Genomic DNA, 18,372 nt, shown 5'->3' with positions numbered 1-18,372 from the left:
AGTTCACTTATCAGTCATAATCAGTTCAGTTATTAGTCATAATCAGTTCAGTTTAACGGTAATCAGTGGTTATTCAGTAAACAGTGACGAGGGTTATTACAGGGCGACCCTGCAGAAAGGGCTGGACGAAGAGAGGGCGAAGGCAGCCTCTGAAAGGGCGACTTATCCCGATCTGTGCGTCGCAGCAGTGGAGCAATTCAAAGGGTCTGCCGAATTTCAGATGGCGGTTGATGCCGCGGTCGCGAGCAGTCTGGCTAGGCAAGAATCTGGGAGGGACGGGCCCATCGAGGACGACTGCTGGAGGCAGAACTAAAGCAGAAGTTATTGAAAGCTTCCAGCAGTCAGACTTTTATAAGCACGAAATGGCTGAGTACTGGGACAGTGGCTGGAAGATGTTCAAACGTAGAGCTGAAGAGCTGTTCCCAGACTTAGACCTTAGTGGTGTAACGATTGGCGAAGACGATGTGGCCCAAACCCCCCTAGATGAGGGCATTGAAGAAGAAGACCTCCTCTCCAGTGAGGAGGAGTAACTGGGGAGGAAGGAGAAAGAGACTGTGCACCGATATTGTTTTTGCTTTGTGTTTTTTGTTTTTTGTTTTTTTTTTTTGTTCGGACTGTTGTAATGAACTTTTGTACAAAGTTGTGAATGAATAAAATTTCAGTTGTGTTTGTCATTTGATTGTTTCTGCTTGTGCATCTGAGATGAATGAAAACATGTGATAAAAACTTGTGGTAAACTTGTGATAGAAGCTGAATTTAGGAATTCCTCAAGACAGAGTGGGGTTGAAATTGTAATAAGGACTGGATAGACTCCTTAAGGCAGAGCGAAATTGGACTTGTAATAAAAACTCAATGCAGAGTAAAGTTAAACTTGTAATAAAAACTCAATGCAGAGCAAAGTTAAGAACTCCTCAATGCAGAGTGAAATTTAAGCTTGTAATAAAGATTCAATGCAGAGTAAAGTTAAGAACTCCTCAATGCAGAGTGAAATTTAAATTTGTAATAAAGACTCAATGCAGAGTAAAGTTAAAAACTCCTCAATGCAGAGTGAAATTTGAAATGTAATAAAATAATAAGAACGTCTTTGGAGTTCGACTAAGCAAAGAGTGGTGTGGAGACTTGGACCTAGAATTGTGACTAAGTGTGTCTACTAATTCCACAAGTATGAGGTTTTGCATGGGTGCTTTTGACCGAGCCCTGCACGCTAGGTCTGGCCGAGTGCTTCACGCTCAGTCTGGATGGGGCTTTGGCTGAGGGTTTTCATGCTCAGTCTGGCTGAGGCTGTTAACGGTCGGACTGGCCGAGGCAGCTCATGCTCAGTCTAGCTGAGGCTTTTAGTGCTCAGTCTGGCTGAGGCTTTTAGTGCTTAGTCTGGCTGAGGCTTTTCGTGCTCAGTCTGGCTGAGGTTGTTAACGGTCGGACTGGCCTAGGCGGCTCACACTCAGTCTGGCTGAGGCTTTTAGTGCTTAGTCCGGCTGAGGCTATTAACAGTCGGACTGGCTGAAGTTTCTGGTGCTCAGTCTAGCTGAGGTTTGTAGTGCTCAGTCTGGCTGAGACTTATGATGTTCAGTCTGGCTGAGGCTTTTAGTGTTGCAAATAAGAATGTTATTGAGACAACACACAGATAGCTGAGATATATAATTGTTGGCGGGGAAAGTGTAACCCAGTTAATCAAAAAGTTACATTGCGTAGGGGGATATCAAGAATGTGTGAATTTGCCGAAAAGAAAATACAGTAACTAAGCAATACAAAAATAGGAGCTTATTGAAACTAACGCTTCAGGTGTTCGGCGTTCCATGGGTGCGGGAGGCCTCGACCTTCCATGTCCTGAAGTCGGTAAGTGCTTGGTCGGGGTCGGGCTTTCACAATGTAAGGTCCCTCCCATTTGGCTGCCAATTTACCCTCAGTCGGATTTTTGGTAGCAAGAGTTGCTTCTCTCAAGACAAGATCCCCTACAGCGAACTCCCTTGGTCGGACCTTACGGTTGTAGTGTGTTCTCATTTTCTGTTGGTATGAGGCCAGTCAGACAGTGGTGGTCTCTCTGAGTTCTTCAATTAGGTCCGGGTCTGCCTGACGGAGTTCTTCGGTTAGTGCTGGATCCAGATGTAAAACCCTGGGAGTAGGCAGACAGACTTCAACTGGGATAACAGCCTCAGCGCCGTATGTTAAGCGGAAAGGGGTTTCCCCAGTGGGAGTCCGAGCTGTAGTTCGATAAGCCCAGAGTACATTCGGTAGCTCCTCAGCCCAAAGTCCCTTAGTAGCTTCTAGCTTAGTTTTGATGATCTTCAAGAGAGAACGGTTGGTGACCTCAACTTGGCCATTGGCCTGGGGAAGACCAGGGGAAGAGAAACATGGTTGAATCTGGAGGTCGGCACAGAACTTCCTGTACTTGGCGTTGTCAAATTATTTACCGTTGTCAAAGACGATGTCCTGAGGAATGCCAAACCTGCAAACGATCGACTGCCAGATGAACTTGGTTGTGTTCCGTTCAGTAATGGTGGCAAAGGGTTCTGCCTCTACCCACTTGGTGAAGTAATCAATGGCGACGATCGCGAACTTGGTCTGGCCTCGGCCGGTGGGGAGCGGACCGACCAAGTCGATCCCCCATTTGGTGAACGGATAAGGGCTGCAAAGTGTGATCAACTCTGTAGGAGGTGCATGGGAGATGTTGGCAAAACGTTGACACTTATCACATTTGAGCACGAAGTCTGTCGCATCATGATTAAGAGTTGGCCAGAAATAACCAGTACGGAGTATTTTGTGCGCTAGAGACCTGTCGCCCGAATGATTACCACAGATTCCCTCATGGATTTCCCGCATTACATAGGTTGCTTGAGCCGAATTGAGGCATCGCAGGTATGGTCGTGAAAACCACGTTTGTACAAGACACCACTAACCAGGATGTAATTGGACGACCGGGCCCTAACTTTGGCGGCCTGCTGTTGGTCATCTGGAAGTTCCCTCGTTGTCAAAAATAGGGAGATGTCGGAGGACCAAGGGATGGGTTTGTTTTGGAGGAACTGTACTTGTGGTAGGCCGGGTGAGATGGCTGGGTGGGTTAGGTATTCGAGGCGGACACCGTGGTTGAGGTCAGATTGTTCTACAGAGGCCAACTGAGTCATCTCATCTGCCTTAGAGTTTTCCGCCCGAGGTATGTGCTGGATGTTGAAGGTATTGAAGAGGCGAACAACGGGGAGTGCCATATCCCTGTAAGCCCGCATTGTGTCCTCCTTGGCATCGAATTCCCCCGTAATCTGGCCGACGATGAACTGGGAGTCGCTGAACACTCGGATGTGGCTGACTCCAATGTCCTGGGCGAGGCGGAGGCCGGCTATCAATGCCTCATATTCAGCCCCATTGTTACTGGCTTTGAATAGGAAACGGAGAGCACATTTGAAATAGCCACCCTCAGGGGAGATGAGAATGAGGCCAGCCCCACTACCTTCCCTGCGGGATGACCTGTCGACGTTGAGAGTTCAAGAATGCGGGTCTTCTGGCTCGGTAGGGGTTGGTTGGGTTGGGAGGACAGTGCTTGGTGTGGGATTGCTGAATTCCAGGATGAAATCCGCGACAGCCTATCCCTTAATTGTTGTTCGAGGCTGGTAGGAGATGTCGAACTGGCTGAGTTCCACTGACTACTGCATGAGTCTGCCGAAAAGTTCTGGTTGTTGCATGACCTTCTTCAAGGGTTGGTCGGTGAGAACAACTATGGAATGGGCCTGGAAGTAAGGGCAGAGCCGTCTGGAGGCGGTGACCAAGGCCAAGGATAATTTTCTAACAACGGGTAATTCTGCTCTGCTCCCCTAAGAGCTCGACTGATGTAGTAGACCGGCCGTTGGACAGAGTCGTCTTCCCTGATAAAAGCTGCACTGACTGCGGTGCTTTAGACGGTTAAATAGAGGAAGAGGAGCTCGCCCGTAATTGCTTGTGAGAGGAGGGGGGATTGGCCATGCACTGCTTCAACTGCTGGAAAGCCTCTTCAGATTCAGTTGTCCATTCAAAAGTTTGCCGAAGAACTTTGAAGAATGGTAGGCACTTATCTGTTGCGCGGGAAATGAAGCGGTTGAGGGCCGCAACTCGACCAGTGAGCCTTTGTACCTCCTCGACCGTTCTGGGTGACTGTATCTCAATCAAGGCCTTGATCTTTTCAGGATTAGCTTCAATGCCCCGCTGGCTGACCATAAAACCCAGAAACTTTTCAAATCCTACGCCGAAGGTGCATTTCTCCGGGTTGAGCTTCATTTGGTACTTGCGTAGGGTTGCGAAAGTCTCTCGCAGGTCGGTCAGATGGTCAGTGGAGAGTTTGCTCTTGACTAGCATGTCGTTGACGTATACTTCCATATTTCGACCTATCTGGTGATAGAAGACGGCATTGACCAACCGTTGGTAGGTGGCCCCAGCGTTCTTCAATCCGAATGGCATCACTCGGTAATGGTAGGTACCTCAGTCGGTAATGAAGGATGTATGTTCCCGATCGGACGGGTGCATCAGGATTTGGTTGTAACCAGAGAAAGCATCCATGAAGCTAAGCATTTGATGACCGGCCATGGCATCGACCAGCAGATCTATGCGAGGAAGAGGATAGCTGTCTTTGGGGCAAGCTCGGTTCAGGTCGGAGTAATCGACACAGAGTCGCCATTTGCCATTGTTCTTGCAGACTAGGACCACGTTTGACAGCCATTTAGGGTAGTCGACGTTTTTGATGAATTGGGCCTCAAGGAGCTTGTCGACCTCTGCGGCTATAAGGGTATTGCGCTCTGGATGAAAGATGCGCTGCTTCTGGCGGTAAGGTCGGAAATGAGGTTCAATACTGAGGTGATAAGTTATGAAAGAAGGGTCAATGCCTGGCATGTCTGAATGAGTCCAGGAAAATACATCATTGTGCTCGGTCAGAAGGGCCGTAAGGTCGACCTTAGCTTGGGGGGATAGTTGGTTGCCGATCTTGGCAGTTTTCATTGGGTTGGCGGGATCGATGGGAATCTCAACGAGCTTCTCCACCGGTTCGCCTCTAACCAACTCGTCCTCATCTCTGGCGTCAAGTCCTTCAATGATCATGGCCTCCTGCAGCTTGACTTCCTTTAGTGAAGCGACATAACATTCCCTGGCTATGGTCTGCTCTCCCCGTACTGTCCCGACGCCCTGGTCGGTAGGGAACTTTATGGCGAGGTGGTACGTTGAAGTGATGGTTTGAAAAGCGTTGAGGGCGGTGCGACCAAGGATGATGTTGTAGGCAGAGGGACAGTCGACCACAAGGAAAGTAAGCAACTTGGTAGTCTGTCGTGGGTATTCGCCGATGGTGATGGGGAGATCGATGGAGCCGATGGAGGTCACCCGGTCACCAGTGAAACCGACCAAAGGGGTTTGGAGGGGAGATAGACTTTCCTCCCCAATTTTGAGCTGGCGGAAGCAGCTGAGGAATATGATGTCTGAAGAACTGCCATTGTCGATGAGAACCCGTTTGACCTTATAGTTGGAAAGGAGGGCAGAAATGACGAGGGGGTCATCATGAGGATAACGGATGCCAGTACAGTCGGCATTCGTGAAGGTGATGGGCTCTGTCCACTGCTTCGGCTATTTGGAGGGTCGGTCTACCGTGACGACTGCTTTGTTTGAGCCTTGTCTTATCTTCCTGAGTTCTGTCCTTTGAGCCGAGTGGGATGGTCCACCACACGCAAGGCCACCTGAAATGACTCGAATTTCACCAACTGGTGGAGGGGGATTGCCTAGTGGCCGAGGCTGTTGTGGAGGGTGATCATGGCCTTGGTTGGGTTGGGCTGGCTGCCGAGGTGGGGTGTGCCAGCGGTTGTTTTTGGGGGGCTCGATTATTTGCCTTTGCTGTGGGCGGGTGTCCGTGAACCGGTTGAGACGCCCTTGACGTATTAGGGTCTCGACCTAATCCTTGAGGTTGATGCAGTCATCAGTGTTATGGCCGTGGTCCTGGTGGAAACGACAATATTTGGACTGGTCTTTCCGATTGGAATGGGTCCGTGAAGGTAGGGGCCATTTGAGGAGGTAGTCCCGTTGGATCTGGTTGAGGACTTGTTCCATAGGAGAATTAAGAGGGGTGTACCGCTCGAACCGACCAGGTGGTCGGGTTGGTGCCGACCGGTCAGCGCGGGGGGGTCGGTCAGTATAGTGGGGCGTTTGGCTATTATACTGGGTGTTTCTGGGTTCTGAGTCTTTTCTCTTTTCCCTGGGGGTCGGGTTTTTAGCCATGGAATCCTGCCGAGCGGCTAATGAATCTTCAGCATTCATGTATTTCTGGGCTTTGGAGAGTAGGGCTGCCATGGAAGTCAGGGGATTTTTGGAGAAGGAAAAGAGGAAATCGGACGATCGTAACCCGGCCATGAAAGCCGTGAAGATGACCTTGTCATCGTTTTCCGCTACTTGCAGGGCTTCGGTGTTGAAACGGGTAACAAAACTGCGCAGTGACTCCCCCTCGGTCTGACGGATGTTGAGGAGTTGGGTTGCCGGGCGGCGTTGGCGTTGGGCTCTAATGAAATGGCTAAGGAAGAAGTCGCAGAGATGCTGGAAAGTGGAGACAGAGTCTGCTAGTAATTGGCTAAACCACAGTCGAGCTGGCCCCTTCAGTGTCACGGGGAAAGCCCGACACATGATCTCGTCAGGAAAGGCATGGAGGATCATGAGAGTACGGTAGGTCTCCAGATGGTCGACTGGGTCCGTCATACCGTCAAAAGAGTCAATGGTGGGCATCTTGAACTTGGCGGGCAGAGGTTTGTCCCGGATAGAGGCAACAAATGGTGAATTTGCGGTAGTAGAGGGTTTATGCTGAATGTTCTGCATAACCCCTTGTAGTTGGAGCTTCATTGCTCGGAGTTCGGCGTCCCAGAGGGGAACGTGGTCACCATGGTCAGTCAATGGGGGCTGGACGCTGCTGGCTTCCCTATCAGCCGCTGGTGCCCCAACCGACGGGTGTGGAGGCGAAGGTGGAGGATTTATGTGTGGGTAAGGAGGTTGCAGACCTGCCAAGTTGGGTGGATGGGGTTGCGGAGCAGTATGGCTCGGAGCTCTTTCTTGGTTGGGTGGAATATCTGGAGGTGGTGGAGGAGGCATCGAAAGGTTTCTTTGAAGCAAAGCATTTATCAGGGCCTGGTTTTGCTCGACCATGCGGTTAATGCTGTTGGTAAGCTCGATAATATACTACGGTGGGCTGTTTGGATTGGTGGGGTCGGCCTGATGGTCGACAGCATTATTGTAAGAAGCCATGGATCTAGTCGTGACCATACACTTTGACGGGTAAGAGGAAAAGGTTGTTGAACTGGGTCTCCGGCGACAGTGAACACAACTGGCGCGAGGAGTAAAGTGTTCCTACAGACGGCGCCAACTGATAGTACAGTTCGTCCCAGTGAATGGATCGGACAGGTCCAAGCTCCTCAGGCCCACGTCCAAATGATGAAGCCCACCGGATAACCTGCAAACAAGTTTAACGGGGAACGGGATAGTCCCCCAGTGAACCCTCCGATGAGCAAGTTAGGAAGAAGGGTAGAGTATATAGGGAGAGATTAGGGATAAAAAGCTTAACCTTCTTCTTGTCTTCAACGTTTGTTTATATCTTTTGATAATCATTTCGCTGTCTCTTCCGACCTGCCCTCCTCGCCGAAAGTCTATGCTGTAGCTTACCTCGTTCAGGGTAAGGGGACCCTGTTCCAACGGGGAGGTATTGTCGTAATAAATGTTGTGACGCGCTGCATTAATGGTGATGTGCAGTGGCAATAACTTTACAGATCTTTGTCTGCTGATATGGCTCGTCCTTCACCCGCCACGTGCCTGAATGCCATTGGTTCTTTATGCCATGTTGAATTCCAACTGTTGTGGACTTCATCGGCTGGGTTATGTATTGAGCTCCGATTGATGGGCTTGGATTGTTTATAGTGGTTCATGACCTTTGTGGGCCTCTCCCTATCAAACTTAAAAAATTAACTTTTAACCTACTGCTTAAAATAATATATTCTCTCCTCATGTACTTTTAAAAAAAAAAAAAAATAAATAATAATAATAAAATTAAAAATATATGAACTAAATTTATTTTAATTCACGTCATATTAAATTTAAACTTACTATATATACATTTAAATTAAGAATATATTCTAAATATATATATATATATATTTTCTGTACTCTGTTTATAAAGGAATGGTCAACCACTTCCAAATCTAAAGAGGATGATACACCGTATGTTGGACCAAATCTGTCTTGTGAAGTCTGAAAACAAACTCTTATCAAAATCCACCTTTTACATGAAAAGATGTTACCACAAACAATCACCCTTTTTAAGATCTCTTGACTTTTGATAAGCAGGGGTCAAAAAGGAGAAAGTAATAATAATAATAATTTATAACCCTCCTAATCTTAATCTGAACCCACCAAATACCTTTTTAATCTCAGACTAACGACTAATTATTGGGTGTTCTTGGAGCATGGCCACCAAATGCTCCAAGGTGTTATCATTGGTAGAGAATGTAAAATTTATAATTTTATATTCGATGATTGAAAAACATAAGAAGGTATAATATATGATAATTATTGAAAAATATGATCACGTGACACTTTAAGAGCATTTAATAATTTTTCCAGACTAACCGACCAAAATAATAGAACAAATGTGTGCCAGACAACCCCTATGATTAGGGACTGTTTGGCAACTTTAAAATAATTATTTTTTAATTTTAAATACATGTTCCTTTTAACTTTTTCATTCTACAAAATAAATTTTTTAACTTTCTACACATATAAACCTTTTTAATTCTTTAAAAAAAAAAACACAAAAATATCAACTAAAGGACCACTGGTTCTACTAATAGGACCAATTTGTCCCCGACAACCACTGTGGTTAGCCCCACCAAACTTAAACCATCTAATTTATGTGTCCCTATTCATTCATGGCACACACATCATATTGTGGTCCAATACTTCATCCAAAGATCATTTATGGGCATGTTGGACCCACCGAGTCTCCAAATGAGTCGACATTTGGATTAGTTATTATCAACTGATTTCAAACGAATTTTAAACAAGTAAAATATAAATCGAATTTAATTTGAATAACTTAATTCATTGGACAACCTTACATAAGAAAATGATATATGACCTTTAGCACTCTTTCATTTCGAGCCAAAATACATACTCATTATTATGTCTTGTATTTTTTTTATTTTTTTTTAAATATCACTATTATATTATTTTGCGTAAAATTTTTGTCCGTGAATTATTTCTCTTATGCTGTGTTTGGTTAAAGGATTTGGGGAGGGATTTGGAAAGAGAAAGGGAAAAAGTGTGTGAAACTATGTAAAATTTAAGCATATTTTATTCTCATTTCACCTACATTTTTCATTTTTCTTTCCAAATCCTCCCTCAAATCTTCTAACCAAACACAGCATTAGAGGAAGAAGAGAGTCGTGTAGAGAGCACTATAAGACATATGTGAGTGAGTGAGTGCTACTGTGCCATGCGCACATTAGAATATTGTGCTATGGGTAGTGGTGGTGGTACCCCAACCACTCTTTTTATAGTTGAAGTTGTTGCTACAAAGATTTTGAAGTTGAATAGTTCTGTGTCCAAAATCTTAGTGACTGCACTTTTCAATGAATGCAATTCAAAAAGTAATGTCAATACTGGCATTTGGTGTGGAATGGAGAAGAACTTTTGGTTACTTTCATTTCAACTTTGGAGAGTGCACAAATTCATGGGCTTGGGTTTTTCAGCCACTACATACATTGATTTAATAGAATCAAAATTTTTATTAAATTTCAGTCACCAGTTTAATAGAAACAAACCCATCTTTATATATATATATATATATAGAAAAAATTGGGTTGAGGAGGTGAGATCAATTAGAAAATAATGATTTTTCGGCAACTTTAATTCAAAATTAAAGTGAAACCCAACCTCTGATTGAGGTGGCTTTGAGTGGTTTTGTATTCTCTTAAGTGAGAAGATTACAACACAAAAATAATGAGCTGAAACCATTAAGTTGTGAATGGAAATTGTCTCATAAAGTGAGTATCAATAGAAGTTGGGCTTGGGTCTAGTCTTAGTCTTGATTTGGACTGGCCTAGGCTTGTGTATGTGCATGCGTTAGTCTTAGACATGAGCCAGATTGTGCTATACTGGACTGGGCTTGTCTTGTGCATGTATTTTAAACTGGGTTTGGATCAGATTGTGATCCAACACACTTATTCATTTTGCGACCCATCTAGTTGGATTATTTAAATAACATTATATATATATATATATATACATATAATGCAAATGAGGTTTTTAACCTTTGTAACTCTCATCTTTTGATGATGGAGTTGATGATCATATTATGCACATGGAAGTTTTGCACCTTTGTAACTTTAGTCCTAATGACTAGAGTTAATGGCCATTGATGCTAAGTTTTATGATAGCCTTCATGGTTAAAACCCCTTCCCTACAAATATAAAAATGGCCTTCCCCTCCAACTTAGATAGATGAGATAGAAATATTTTTGAGATGAAAAATTTGTGATTTTCTTTAGATAAAGTTAGAGAAAAATTTATACCAAAGAAATTTTTCTATTTTCTTTGTGCTAACCCCTTCTTTGGTTCTTGCTAGAGAGAAAGCGCTGCCATTGTCAAGTTTACCAGAACTATTCAGAAGGTGCTTCTACATTAACTGGTTTCGACCGTCGTATCTTGGGAGACAGACGCCAGCATATCTCTAGCACTTATCGGGAGGCGGTGAATATGTTTTAAGGAAACTGTGGTATCACACAGGTTTCGGTTTGCATCTCTTATCTTTTATTCTTCAAATTTTTAGACTTGAATTACTTCTTGCATATTATTTTATATGTTCATGAGAATCCATCTTGTAATATGTTTCATAATGTAATCTAGTTTATTTATGTATTTTTAGTTGTATAGTTTATTCTATATTTTATTCTTTAATAAATAAATAAATAATTTATTTTCCCATTTCTATTTATTTTATTTTATATAATTTTCTTATATTGTCATGAGAAAATACCAACAAGATCTTCTATCTAAATATCATTTCATCATTTCATTATGTGTGCAAGATACCTCTCTAATCTAATTGGTGATGAGAGCCATTGGAATAGAGAAACAAGAGATATTCAAATATAAAATTCCTTACCAAGGGACGAAAGATGTAAGATTGCTCGAGGTAGGCCTGCCACTATTTCAAAGAGAAAAGATATTTTAAGTTTATTTATTTTATTTTATTTTATTTTTTGGACTTGGAGGAGTTTTAAGTAGAGAATGGATTCTCTCTTGTCAAAATCTGAACCAAAGTCTAAGCCCCATGAAGCCCACTATGAGCTCTACTCTCTCCCTTTTCTCCTCTCTCTCTCTCTTTCCCTCCGTTGCTCTAAGCAAGCATCATTCCTTGTTTTTTTGTGTGGTAGTAATTTCTTACTCTTTGACTTTTACACTGCTATACTCTCTTGTATGTTGTGTCTTATTCACTTCTTTTCCCCTTTGGATGGCCACGCAGTCTTTCACCAACTCATTTGCCTTTTGAATTCAGTCAGAGCATGACATATCTCAATCTAATTTTCTTTTTCTTTTTCATTTGCTTTTATAGGGGCTGAAAAAGAAAATTCCATGTCACTATACAGAGTTTTTTTTTTTTTTTTTTTTTTATCAGTAAAATGAAACTTTATTGATGAAAAAAATAATACATGTAAAAACTTACATCAACAAGGAAAAAGTGCAAAAAGTATCAACGCTTGTTATTACTATACAGAGTTGATACAATTGTTATACCATTATTATTTTATCATAAATAAGAACTCCAGCCCTCTCCCCAAAAAAAAAAAAAAAAAAAAACTTATATGAAAATGTAATGTTTTCTAAAATTTTAAGTGATATAGGTTATTATTACTATTATTTTTTAACACATTTCAAAGTATGCAACTTCTTCCAAGAACACAGTAGAATGAATATTTTTTTTATTTTATGATTTCTACTGTTGTATTGCTGACATAAACATGCTACCATTCCTTCCTGGTGTTTGGGTTCTAAACTCACCAGATTAGACCCAACTCAAAAATATGGTAAAAAGCCTCTAGTTGGTGTGCGCGCACGCAGAGAGAGAGAGAGAGAGAGATTTGATGCCATTGAGGGCATTGAAACTCATTTTGAAATCTTCATAATGTGACTACAGGTCTCAGGTCACACAGGCATCGATTGTGGAGGATATGTAAACATGGAGGCCATCATGTTCCCTCTGCTCCAAACCCTCTGTCCTCTCTCCCCAAAAGCTGCACATTTGTGTTTAGTTGCAGATTCATATCTTCAGATTTTCATGTTTAGTATTGTTAAATGAATCATATTACATAAGTTTATTAAGAAGTTCTTAAATTTTTAAATAAATTTGAACAAGTTATTACTTGATTTATTAAACTTATATGAATTATAAAAATCAAATTATTCAAGCATGATTTATTATTAGCTCAATTAAAACTCTTTTAAGAAAGTATAAGAATCTACAATGAGGAATTGTCAATTTATAATGTTTCAGGCTTTAATTATGAACACACACTACTAGAAATGTAATAAAAGCAATAACTTAAATTATCCCAAACATAGAAATGTCTAGTTGTCAAACCTAATCTTATCGAAGGATAACCAATGAAATACAATCGTGATAACAACTTGATTAAGGTTTGCGTGAACTATGAATGGGCTTAATCATAACAATTTTTACTCTAATAAAATAAACAATTGGAGAAATTATACCAACAGTCCTTATAGTTTTGAGTTTGTGTTACTTTGATCTATGACTTTTTAATTGTGATACATTTTATCCTGAATTTTGAATTTCATTCTAAATAATGATAATTGAAAACATTGTTATTCTATTTTAAGAATAAAATCATCAATTTGATAAAATATAAATTAGTTTGACAAAAATAAATATTAAAAAATTATTTCTATTTACCAAAGATAAAATTATATAAAATGATAAATCTTTTATATTTTTATTTATTTTTATTTTTTTACCAAATTTATTTTTAGCATGTGTTTGGATCATGATCATGTAATGGGTGATTGTTTTTATTAATATTTTTGGATGGTTATCATGTAATAAATGGTTGTATTTATTTTTAACAGATATTTTTTTATGATTATCATGTAATATATGGTTATTAGGTTTTTAATATAAAATTGATGTGTTTAATATATGAAATGTTTTTAGCTTTAGATTTTTTAATTTAATAAATTGGCTTAATAATGACATTAAAATTGTCGTCACATTTGACTTTTCAAAAAATAAAAACTAATTTAATGAAAATAAATATATATATATATATATTTAAAAAAAATTATTTCTACACTCCCAAAAGATAAAATTATATTAAAATGATGTGTTTTTAATTTTTTTCACCAATTTAATTTTTAGTTTCTTAGAAAAAAATTCTGAAAAAAGATTCTGAAACGAAATAAAATAGAACTTTATAACAAAAAAAGTTTCAACATTATTCATTAAAAAAAAAGTCATTCAATGTGTTTGATTTCAGTTTTCTGAAAATTGAGTTTTTTATTTTTCGTGTTTTTTGTTTTTAGTGAATATTTTTAAAATTTTAAGCAATTTTTTTACTTTTTTCTATGTACCTTATGTAGATGTATCTAAATAATAAATTATTTGTAAAAAAATATTTTAAAAAATTAATAAACACACAAAAATACGAAAAATGTACTGAATTTCAATATATATATATATATATTTATATTTTTAGTATTTAATGAATAGTTTAAAGATTTTTTCACGAATATTATACCTTCTAAGTGTATTCATGTTAGGTGTGCTTAAAAATCTTACAAAAATTGCTTAAACTATTAAAAGAATTCGGTGAAAACCAAAATATACGAAAAATGAAAAATTAAAATTTTCTGAAAAGTGAATTCTTAAAATTGAAAACAAACAGAGTGATTATATTTCAAACAACATAAAAATTAACCAACACAAAATAAGTTATATAACGACTTTGCCTTTCAAATGGAATAACGTCTTCAATTGTCTTTATTTGAAACGCGATTTAAAATTTAAGATTAAATGTATAACAATTAAAATGTTAAGATTAAGTAATACAAGCCCTAAATTATAAGAACTGTTAGTGTAATTCACCTCCAAACAATTCAATAATAAATTCGATGATGCACTTTTTAGATACATCTAAGTAAGGTGCATCTAAAAAAATAAAATAAAAAAATGTTTAAAATTTTAAAAATATTCACTAAAAATAAAAAAACATAAAAATCAAAAAACTGAATTTTCAAAAAACTTAATTCAAAAAACTCAAACCAAATGTTTTCTAAAATTTTAAGTGATATAGGTTATTATTACTATTGTTTTTTAACACATTTCAAAGTATGCAACTACTTCCAAGAACACAGTAGAATGAATATTTTTTTTATTTTATAGTTTCTACTGTTGTATTGCTGACATAAACATACTGCCATTCCTTCCCGGTGTTTGGGTTCCAAACTCACCAGATTAGACCCAACTCAAAAATATGGTAAAAAGCCTCTAGTTGGTGCGCGCGCGCAGAGAGAGAGAGATTGAAGTTGGGTTGGGGAGAGTCTCAAGAGATTCGATGCCATTGAGGGCATTGAAACTCATTTTGAAATCTTGATAATGTGACTACAGGCAAGGATGGATCTGGGGGGGGGGGGCCGGGGGCGGTGGCCGCACCCCCAAAAATTTAAAAAATATCATATATTATACTAGAAATTTTAAAATAATTTAAAATTATAGGAGTTCGCACTCCCAAATTTTTTTTAGATAATTTCAAAATTATATAGAGTAGCCCCCCAATTTTTTAAATTATTTGGAATTTTTTTTTTTTTGGAATTAGTTAACATATATAATAATCTATTTTAAATTTCATGTATATGTATCTTTTAAATTAGGTCAAGATGAAAGCAAAATTTTAGAAACTTTAATGGGTCAAAGTGTAAAATATGAAATTTTTACAAATATATAAACTATAAGGCTTGCTAGAGAAGCTTGTTCAAACACAGCACTAAGATTAAAAAAAGAAAAGAAAACAACTGATCTGAGTGACTTGTTGCGATTCGAAAGAGAGGAGAGGAGCGAAGAGATGAGGAAAGAAACGGAGAAGCTTTGTTGTTGGACTTCGTCAGAGCTGGTCGGCGTGGACGGTGAAACCGTGGACTCTCACTGGTAAGTTATTTGATATCCCTTCAACTTCAATGTGATTATTCTGTTTTTAGACTGAATAATATGATTCATTGTGAATTTAGACTGAATAATGCGATTATTTTGCCATTAATTTGTTATTGGTTGTTATTGGTCACCCATAAGCTTGCAGACAACTAGAAATCTTCAACCCAAGTTTTAGTTTTGGTATCCCAAACTTGACAACCCAAATCCCCAACTTCCTACGTCACATAACCCACAATTACACCCTCACTGTCAATAGATTTCGCTTCTCTCTCCCAACACTCTTTTATTTTACTATGCCAATCAAAAAAATAAATGCACATACACTCTTTCAACACACAGATCAGAACCCTCCACCTCTAACATTATCTGGGTTAGCAATTGATTTTGAATTTTTTAAAAAATAAATAATAATTTAATGACAATGTGGGGCCAATGCAAGCTGGTTGTTTTTTTGGGTGAAATTATGGCAGAGAGGCTGACATAAGGTGGAGAAGGCAGGAGTTGCGATGAATATCTGATAATTGTTATTGGTACAATTGTTAACTAAATATTGTGATTTTTTTTTTAATACTATGATTTATTGTAATTGGTAGGTACTGTGTTGTGTGATTTCTTGATGATTGAATAGGCTTTTAGGTTATGATTTGTTAATTTCCTCTAAGAATTTGGATAAAAATCTAAATGTTATTTTGTGCTGCTATATATTTTATGACTTTTAGGAATAAGATGAAAGATGGTTTTCTGGGTAGTTACTTGATTATGTACATTGAAAAAGACATTGCTCGAGGGTTTGATGTAGACTCTATCATTCATGCTTTTGATATTATGAAAGAACGTCGAGCTCAATTGAAGATGCTTAACTTTAGTAAATAAATGCATGTCGAAATAGTTACTACTTTTTGTAAGTGAATATGGGCAAAAAAAATATTCTCAATTGTATGCTCATCTTTTGGTACTAGACTATGTTGACAAGGAATATATAGTTCAATATTTTATCGTAACATCACTGATTTTTTTTTCATGTTAGAAGAAATTGGTATTGAACTTCAAATTTTATTGGTTAGAGGTTAAACGTACTTTAGCCCCCCCAAAGTCATAATCCTGGATCCGTCCCTGACTACAGGTCTGAGGTTACACAGGCATGGATTGTGGAGGATATGTAAACATGGAGGCCATCATGTTCCCTCTGCTCCACACCCTCTGTCCTCTCTCCTCAAAAGCTGCACATTTGTGTTTAGTTGCAGATTCATATCTTCAGATTTTCATGTGCAGTATTGTTAAATGAATCATATTACATAAGTTTATTAAGAAGTTCTTAAATTTTTAAATAAATTTGAACTAGTTATTACTCGATTTATTAAACTTATATGAATTATAAAAATCAAATTATTCAAGCATGATTTATTATTAGCTCAATTAAAACTCTTTTAAGAAAGTATAAGAATCCACAATGAGGAATTGTCAATTTATAATGTTTCAGGCTTTAATTATGAACACACACTACTACTAGAAATGTAATAAAAGCAATAACTTAAATTATCCCAAACATAGAAATGTCTAGTTGTCAAACCTAATCTTATCGAATGATAACCAATGAAATACAATCGTGATGACAACTTGATTAAGGTTTGCATGAACTATGAATGGTATTAATCATAACAATTTTTACTCTAATAAAATAAACAATTGGAGAAATTATACCAACGGTCCTTATAGTTTTGAGTTTATGTTACTTTGATCTATGACTTTTCAATTGTGATACATTTTATCCTGAATTTTGAATTTCATTCTAAATAATGATAATTGAAAACATTGTTATTCTATTTTAAGAATAAAATCATCAATTTGATAAAATATAAATTAGTTTGACAAAAATAAATATTAAAAAATTATTTCTACTTACCAAAGATAAAATTATATAAAATGATAAATCTTTTATATTTTTATTTATTTTTATTTTTTTACCAAATTTATTTTTAGCATGTGTTTGGATCATGATCATGTAATGGGTGATTGTTTTTATTAATATTTTTGGATGGTTATCATGTAATAGATGGTTGTATTTATTTTTAACAGATATTTTTTTATGGTTATCATGTAATATATGGTTATTAAGTTTTTAATATAAAATTGATATGTTTAATATATGAAATGTTTTTAGCTTTAGATTTTTTTATTTAATGGATTGGCTTAATAATGACATTAAAATTGTCACCACATTTGACTTTTCAAAAAATAAAAACTAATTTAATGAAAATAAATATATATATATATATATATATAATTTAAAAAAATTATTTCTACACTCCCAAAAGATAAAATTATATTAAAATGATGTGTTTTTAATTTTTTTCACTAATTTAATTTTTAGTTTCTTAGAAAAAAATTCTGAAAAAAGATTCTGAAACAAAATAAAATAGAACTTTATAACAAAAAAAGTTTCAACATTATTCATTAAAAAAAAAGTCATTCAATGTGTTTGATTTCAGTTTTCTGAAAATTTAGTTTTTTATTTTTCGTATTTTTTGTTTTTAGTGAATATTTTTTAAATTTTAAGCAATTTTTTTACTTTTTTCTATGTACCTTATTTAGATGTATCTAAATAATAAATTATTTGTAAAAAAATATTTTAAAAAATTAATAAATACACAAAAATACGAAAAATGTACTGAAATTTAATATATATATATATATATATATTTTTATATTTTTAGTATTTAATGAATAGTTTAAAGATTTTTTCACGAATATTATACCTTCTAAGAGCATCTCCAACGATAGTAGGCATTTTACCTATCTAAATATTACTATAAAGTATATATTTTATTTTGCCTATCAACTGTTTTATGTTTTTACTTTAACCATGCTCTTTATTTTAGCTATTTATCCAAATACTATTAATTTTATAGAATGCCACGTCAACAACAAAGATGGAGGGAAATGATCCTAATGATTGAATACATTTTGCCTAGCGTTGAAGGCTAACTACATGTAGCTAGAGAATATAAGTTGAGCCAAAATGCCTAATGATATGCCTAGTGCATTGGAATTGAAAAAAGTGAATCGCATTAGGCATTTTAACTAACAAGTATTATATACCTAGTGCATGAAGATGCTCTAAATGTATTCATGTTAGGTGTGCTTAAAAATCTTACAAAAATTGCTTAAACTATTAAA

Source organism: Camellia sinensis, chromosome 6 (assembly GCF_055761805.1).
Source record: "Camellia sinensis isolate YWXY chromosome 6, ASM5576180v1, whole genome shotgun sequence".
Taxonomy (NCBI): Eukaryota; Viridiplantae; Streptophyta; class Magnoliopsida; order Ericales; family Theaceae; genus Camellia; species Camellia sinensis.
The sequence above is the reverse complement of the archived record's forward strand: the minus strand, read 5'-3'. Positions refer to the sequence as shown.